Source organism: Thermobia domestica, chromosome 2 (assembly GCF_964235325.1).
Source record: "Thermobia domestica chromosome 2, izTheDome1.hap1.1, whole genome shotgun sequence".
Lineage (NCBI taxonomy): Eukaryota > Metazoa > Arthropoda > Insecta > Zygentoma > Lepismatidae > Thermobia > Thermobia domestica.
Window position 1 is genome coordinate 239,945,837 of NC_137455.1, and position 8,640 is coordinate 239,954,476.

Below are 8,640 nucleotides of genomic sequence, written 5' to 3' on the forward strand. Positions count from 1 at the left end.
GGAGATACATTCTCTCGTTCGAGATATATCTCCTAACCCCACGGGGTTCGCCCTGTGTGCAGGTATCGTTATGAATGCTAGTGTTTTGCATTTCCATTGATTAAATTTCTTCTACAAAATAAAATTAAATCAAACGAGAGTGCAGTTAGAAAGTTACTTGCACATGTGAAGGTATCATGCTAGTAGTTAGAAACTTGTATACATTGACCTACTTTTACATTTGTTGACAATTCTTAAAATTTAAATTTGACTAGACAGGCGGCATTTTGTAGTTAGGTGATGTATATTCTGAGTGACTTGTAAATGAAGGAATCATAGTATTTTATTATTGAAATGAAATGAAATCTTTGAGTTTCACATCCCAAAATAAAGGCTGCTTTGTTCAGCGATTTGTATTTTTAGTGTAAGTTATTAATTTAAGGTAGCAAAGCTAGTATGAACCAGTTAGTTAAAGAATTCAATTATGTTTTGAATTAAAAATGAAAGGGATATCCAGTGAATATGACAAACTATTGGTGGTAGACATCGAAATAAATTAGATCTGTCTTCTCGCATAGGCAGATGTAATATTGAAAAGAATTTCGATTTTTGGATATTCGGCTGAAAAAAGGAATGAGTATGAGAAAATATAAGTACGTTACGAAAAATTCAATTGGATTCGGCTCTGTGAAATGGGATATCACGTGATGGAATGAACATTCTGAAATCCTTATGGAAATCAGGTCTTAATTTATATTTGTTTTTCGGCAGACAGGTAACAGCACACCTGAAGCAAGAGCTACCGCAAAACAGAAAAAGTTGGGTCACATAGAGAAAACATTAGAATATTCTGGACAATTCAGATGATTTTATGGGATACCATTTCTTATACATCTTCTTGTTCACCTCAACCATCGACTGGTGGGCAACATGGAAATTTTAAAACTTTTCTCTCCCTTGGGAGAGCTGTTTTATACTTTTATAAGGTCTCGTCTTCCTAACTGCATCTACATATTCTATCCTACGTCTTCCTTTTCCTGGTTTCCCTTCTACCTTTCCCTCTATCAACACGGTGATCCAATCGGAGTGCCGAATAAGATGGCCAAGCATGCTGTTTCTTCTTTTTCCTATTATCTTCATGATCTGTCGTCCATCATTAGCCTCCTTTAGTACGTCTTCATTCCTTTTCATTTCGGTCCATGATATGTGCAGCATTCTGCGCCAACACTACATTTCAAATGCTACCAGCTTGGATATTTCAGCTTTTCTCAATGCCCATGCCCTGATCCATAAAATGCCACGTTCCGTACCAGGGTCGTAAAAAATCGTTTCCGAACGTCCATTCTTGATGTTAGCAGTCCTCTTTTGCTATTGAGTGCTTGTTTAGCCTGCACTATTCTGGAACTTATGTCTTTTTCACTTCTTGCATCCGAAGATATTAGACTTCCTAAATAGGAGAACGTCTTGACGTCCTCGATTTTCTCTCCCTCTAGCGATACGTTTGCCCCTTCCTGTCCTGCTCTTGTGCACTTTATCACTTTGGTTTTCTTCTTATTTATATTCATTTTGCGTGTTTCTTTCAGTTGTTCAAGTTTGAAAGTTCTTCCTCAAGTCTTTTTCGCTCTCTGCTATCAGTACTATGTCATCAGCGAACCTTATTGTGCTTGAAATTTGGCCATTTACTTTTACGACTTTCTCGTTTTTATCGAAGATTTCTTTCATAGCCTCTTCTATATAGACGTTAAACAGGAGAGGTGAAAGTCCACATTCTTGCCTTACTCATTTACTTATTCGTGCTTCCTTCTGATCTCTTCATATAACAAATGTCTGGGTTCCTGTAAAGTTGGTATATTATTCTTCTGTCTCTGTAATCCACCTTCAGATTCTTCAGCGCTCTGAACATAATATTCCCATCTACGTTGTTAAAAGCTTTCTCTAGATCTCCAAATACTATCACAATTGGTTCGTTTATTCGGATGTGCTGTTCCATGATCAACCGTAGACTTAATATTGCTTCCCTTGCTCTCCTTTTTCTCCTTAATTCAAACTGCTCCTCCGATAGCCGTTTTTCGATTTTCCCTTTCATTCGTTGTGCGATAATTTTGCACAGTATTTTTGATGCATGGGTAGACAAACTTAAGTTCTGTGTTCTTCGCATTTCCGTGTGCCTTTTCTTTCCGGGAGGGACGAATATGTTCTTTGTCGAAGTATCTTGGTATTTTTCCCAAAATGTACATTTCATTAATAAGATTAAATAGTTTCTTCTTTGTTGCTATTATAATATTATTAATCACTTCGGCTGGTATTGAGTCTATTCCTGTGGCTTCACCGTGTTACGTTTTCTCCAAAGCATTGTCAAAATTCGCACTGTAAAATTGATGGTCTTAATTCATTTTCATCGACGTCTTCTTCCTTCTCTACTCTATCTCTTCCTTGTTCACTCTTTCTCCTTAGTAGAGTTCTTCAATGTATTCCTTCCATCTTCACGAAATGTATTTAGTTTAAGATGTATTAGTGGAGAAGTTGTAGTTTTTTGTTTAATAGTATCATATTGATATTTTTCACATAATTACCTGGTACATACTTACATGTTTCGTGTAATGTTCCCGTTTAATTGTACATATAGCAATTATGAAGGACTAATACATAATTAATACGCATAATTGTATTGCATTTGACGTGATAGAGCGCAGTAATTCGTTACTGACAGGAAGAGAGGGGTAAAACTTGAATGAATTAGTTTTTCTACCCTATATATACTTAACACACCCAAAAGAAGGGAAAAATCACTTTGGTTTTCTTTAACAGCAGAGGAAATCCGAAATAAAAACAAATTCTCCCGAGGCTTCCACGTTAATGTCTTTTTTGTTTCATATTGTCTGACAGAATGGTTCACTTACATCTTTGGAATGTCTGCAATATACTGTGCTGCCGTCATTACCATCGTATTGTCATAGGTGTACATAATAAAACCGAATGTCATGACCATTAGATGTTTTACCTATGAGAAGGAAGCAGATATTAGCTCGTGTATGTGTTTGTCTTAAAGTGGAGCGATTTTTTTTTTCGAAATTCGAAATTGAGTAGGTGCCAGAAGTTGCATTATATCGTAGTATAAAGGTTACCAAGAAAGTTCTGTCCCTTTTTCACCCGCCACGTTAGAACATCGATACGTCACCTAATTGTAAGACGTACATGGAAGTACCATCAGCATCGACGACCTGCCAACCAGAGTTGGCGTGGGTCAATGAAAACTTGACCCACGACCCACTGACCCACCACCCACCGTGATCCACTCTGACCCATGACCCACGACACACCGTGACCCACTCTGACCCGCCACCCACCATGAACCACTCTCATCCACTTTGACCTAGTCTGACTCACCAAAATCCATTGTCATCTACTCTGAACACGATCCACGGCCTCTTCTGAACTGACTAAAGAGTTTACACTTGTAATAAAACAAGACTGTGAAATTGTCACTAATCGGAGTTTGAATAGCCCAGTAAATAAAGGATCGCGAGCTGAAATAATTTAGAAAAAGCTGAAAATTTCAGGATTTGTTTTTCATGTGATCTTAAATGAAATATCAGAAGTCCCCTAAAATCCCGTGTGCGCTTCCTCCCTAAAATGGCGACCAAAGATGGCGGCCGTCAGGAATGCGCATGTCTCGCGATTTAAGCTTGTAACTCTGAGGCTATTCAAGATATTCCAATTCTGTAAAAGCACTTTTGTTCTAGAAGCTCTAATCTATAACTTTTCTTAATACTTCTTTCTCGCAGAATTTGACACAAAGCCACGATTTTCACTTAAAGTATAAAGTTATACATTTTGAAAACCCTGTTCTTGGATTGGTTATAGAAAATCTCAAAAACCGTTAGGAATTCGTAAATATGTATTGAAATAGTTTAGATAGAACTTTTAATTAGCTTTGTTTTAAAAAAAGAATCATCCAAATCGGAGTACAATTAGTCGAGAAATTCGACATTTTTGATTAAAAGTAGTTGTATAAAAATTCATCGCTATTAGACCCGCAACTAAAGTTTCGAAATTCATGGTTGTGCTGGACTTATGGCATACACGCCTCGAATTCCAAACTGAAATTGCAAGACTGTCATAAAGCCTTTGACAGCCTTCATACCAAAATGGCGACCAAAGATGACATTTATTCGACATGTTTTCCAAAATAAACCAATAGCTAAGGGATTATTATATTTTAATTCTGTAAAATCACTTTTACTATTAGAAATAAAATACCCCTACTGTAAATTTTACTAAGAGTAATATAATTTTAAGTACATTGTAAACATTGGCGACTCATTATGCAACCGGTGGTGCACACGGCATAACTAAGTTTGGTTGTATATTCATAAGGATACCAAGTGGCCAATTTGCATTGAGACTACTTGCACATATACAACCTTACTTATAGTTATGTAGTGTGCCTCACTGTTTGTACATCAACAAGCCGCCATTGATTAGAAATTAAGCATCCATTTTTAAATATAATTTCATCTCAATTGTACAGTAAATAGTCAAAAAGGGAGTAAAAAGCTTAAATATATATACATATATAATCCACCTACCTTCAAATTTCCTCTTTAATACACGAAAAGTTCCTGGTCTTCAGAGTCATCAGGAATTGGCATATTTGAACAAATATTTCCCTGACAATAGAAACAAAGTTTGGAACAAGCCAGTCCCGCCTTTCTACATTCACATTTGCTGTCACAGTCTTTCTGCGTTGTGATCTTACACTGGCAAGATACAAGGTTCAGCAGGTTATCAGGAGCATCTGGTAAGTTTGTTGCCACTGGAAACAATTTGCCTTCTGTTAATTGCCATCCCCATTCTGTTGGGTTCAAATCATTCCCCAACCATTGCTGTACTTGAAGGTAAACACGTAGACTGTGTTGAGAGGCAGCAGCACTTATAGGAGGTAAATTTGCCAAATTGAATTTTGAGGATAGTTTTCTAGTCACTGTCCTGTTGTACAGCTTATATCAAAGTTCATCTAAAGAAATTTGATTGTGTTCTCCATACAACCGCGTAACAAATCTTTCTCCTATTTTAATCACTGTTTGGGGATCTAGATTGGGTTGGTTGAAGACTGTAGCCTCTTTCGATAGTTCTTGCTCCTTCTGAAGAATTTTGAAGGCAGTTTGCTTTCCTTTGTTGAAAAAAGCAGATGTCGTGTCACACCCTGTGATAGCATGAAAAAAAAAAAGGAAAGTGTCCTTCAGTGACCCTAGTTTCCTTTGGATGTTGCCAATGTGAAAGCATTTCTGTTCAAATTTGTTTGTTTTCGGCCTCATAAAGTACACTGTAGTATCTGGAAGTGTTCGAGCAATTAAGATGGCCAATAAGTCAGAGTCAGTTCCTACTACAGCAACAGAAGTATTTTGTTTACTTAGATTAATAGTTGTACTGACAATCAGAGCATCTGCATCTCCTTCAGCTTGATACACTGTGATGTTTGCAGAGTTAAAGTGGGTTTTGAGGAAATCAATTAAACGACTTTTATTTTCAGAGTTCCGTAAAAAAAAAAAAAACTGCTTGCTCAGTAGTTACTTTCGTATTTTCATCAAATGCGATTGAAGCAGACATCTTTGGCATTGCTCTTCTCTGTCGTTCAACATTTTTGGTGTTATTGCCTGTTGCATAGCCATCAAAAACTACAGCTCTACACGGTGAAAAGTGATTCTGTATATATCGTACGTATTTTTCAGAAATATCTGCATATGTGTTAATATCGGACCAAACAACTGCATGAAGTAGGAAACCACCGTCTACAACGTAACTTAACTCTGCTGGAAGTTCCACACAGGGTTCTAGAGATTCTACAATGTTCATAAGTACAGATTTTCTGGTTTTTCTAATTGAAATTTCATCAAACAATGAGGGAGGATAAGGTGCTAGTTCATATTTAAAAAAATCATTCATCTTTTCATGTGACTGCAATACCGCTGCAATTCGGCTGAATAACTGAAGTGGGTTGATGATAACAGCTTGCTTTCTAATATTAATTGTATTGCTTGTCGCAGATATTGGCACAACCTTCTCTTTTCTTTTTAGAACGACGTTACCAAAGGTTTTACCTATCATTTGAGATAGTGATTTTGACCCTATTTCTTTCGCCCTATCACAGTTAACTTTCTCACCAGCTACTAACCCAGTTGCAATGTTGACCAGGAGGTCTTTTTGGTTGGAGTGTTCAAACGGGTTGTGAAGACTAAGCCAATCAGAAAGCTTTCTGATGTCTTGACCATCTCTCTCCTGACGGGAAGGTCTAATTTCTACATGCTGTTCAGACATTGACGACCGTTTTCCACAGAAACTTTCTAAGGCTTCACTCACTTCCATTGTAATTGGAAAAGACAAAACCCAGCGAGCTAATGTAGAATCTGTGAGTCCTCGGCCATGGCTCAAGCCTCCGGAAACTTTCATTGCCCTCATCAAACTCTGTTCAATTACCATATCTGTTGCAGTTCCACTCCAAAAGCAATCTTTCCTTCGCACAACAAAGCATCTTTCAAGTTCTTCTGGCTTCAGTTTATTTCCCAATTCTTCCATCTGTTGCAGATAAAACTGTGCAGATTTCGCATAGTTCAAATGTCCTGCTGCGTGAAAGTATGGAATCATGCATTTCACAGTATAAATATGAAGGTCCCAGTCTCCAGTACGCTCCGCTCGAATATAAAACATTATTAATCTCACTTGTTTCAAATATTGAAGCCATAGTTCAGCTGTTCGACCGTAATCTTTCAAATGTGCCTTTGACTCGGCTAGATAAGTCATTAGTATTTTAATGTCTGGATTATCCTTTAAGTCGTTTATGGTTTTTGTCCCTGTGATCAACTCAGCGAAACTGAAACGTATATTCTCTTCAACGTCCCCAACTAAACTTGAGTCCTTCCAAATCTGTTGATAGAGTGCCACATAAGTCAAAAAGTGTGCTCTCAGTGCTCTTGCATATGCAGTTCCATTTAACATGTGTACCACAGTATTTTGCGCTTACAACAAGCCCCAAAGTTCTTCAATTCCACTACCTGACATAATATATCCAACGACACCTAAATATGACATTAGAAGGTGAAATCCCCCCAGTTTGACAACTACTTTAGCTAAATCACTATCTGGTTCAGCAGATGTAATTATTCCCACTGCCTTCCAATACAGAGGCTGGTCAAAAGTAACAATACAATAATCCTGTCCCGCCTTCTTGCTTTCGTTACAAGCAAATAGAAGGGAAGTGTAAATTGTACTCAGATTTGATGGTTTCCAATTGAGAAAAGGAACTGCAGTTATGCTGCTCATTTCAAACTGCGGGTGGTCATAGTTAGTGATAGTGTGCATGAAACCATTCCAACCTGGCTTAGGTGAATCTTTTATGAGATGCATGAGAAGCCAGACATCATCTGTGAAAATAGCATGTCGGAGATTTTGTACCGACATGTTTTCTGCCGGTATCAAACTCTTTATTTCAATTTTTAAAAGTCTATTGTTTGTTGGTTTGTTATAAAATTTAATATCCCTTCTAGCAAGAGCAGCTACCATATCTGCTGAGGGCGGTGAAGAACGTTCTATACGTGAATCTTGTCTAATTATTTCAGGAGGTGTGCATATTTTAATCCCACCCATACTGTGGAAAGTACCGTGACCATCTAATGTTCTCGTATTGATATCTGCGTTATCAAGAACAAACTGAATCAAATTTTGAGAATGATCGGGTTCGATTGGAATAGTAGAACACATTCTAGAGTATTCGTATCTTCTCACTTCGGCGTAGCTGGCTGATATTCCAAGACTATGCAGTATATCTATCAACTGACGAGATGCATAGTGACGCAAACAGTAAACTCCAATTGCTAGATGGACTGGTGATATAAAAGTACGAGGCCGACACATTGATATAATTGAATGGCAGATCATGAGACGTATCCGAGACAGGGCCGTGCTGGGATACTAATGAGGGCGGTGGACAAGTCTACTAAAAGGGCGCCCATACAAACGGGAGAGAGAGAGAGAGAAAGAAAGAGACTTTGAAAGAAAGTATGGATGCCATTTTACTGGTATATCAAAATCATCACCAAATTTGTTTTAGTATTAACGTAAATAGCTAACCTCGAATCGAAATCCTCTTTACTAGGGAAAAACTTTTTAGTTCTTGTAATAACACTTCTGTCAAATAAAAAGAAGCTAAATGTATCAACAATTAAATGGACGCAGGAGGTTCAGTGCCACGTTTACCAAAGCTCTACATTGATTTCTGTCCTTAGCCAACTGGACCCAGTTTCCACTTTATATTCCAATCTCTGCGAGAACCATTTTAATATTGTCCTCCCATCTGCGCCTCAGTCATCCTAACAGTCGTTTTCCTATTTGGATTTCCATATACAACTTTGAAAGCGTTTCTAATTTCTTCCATTCTGGCTACATAACCTGCCCATTTGAGCCTCTAGACTTGATGACCATAACAATGTTTGGTAAACGGTATAAAATTATGCAGTTCCTCCTTATGAAGTTTCCACCTTTCCCCATTCCCGTTTCTCTTCGAGTTCGAATATTGGTTTAAGAATCTTATTTTGAAATACTTTCAGTCTACGATTTTCCCTCAGAGTTAGTGGCCATGTTTCGCAACCACTCAGCACAACAGGC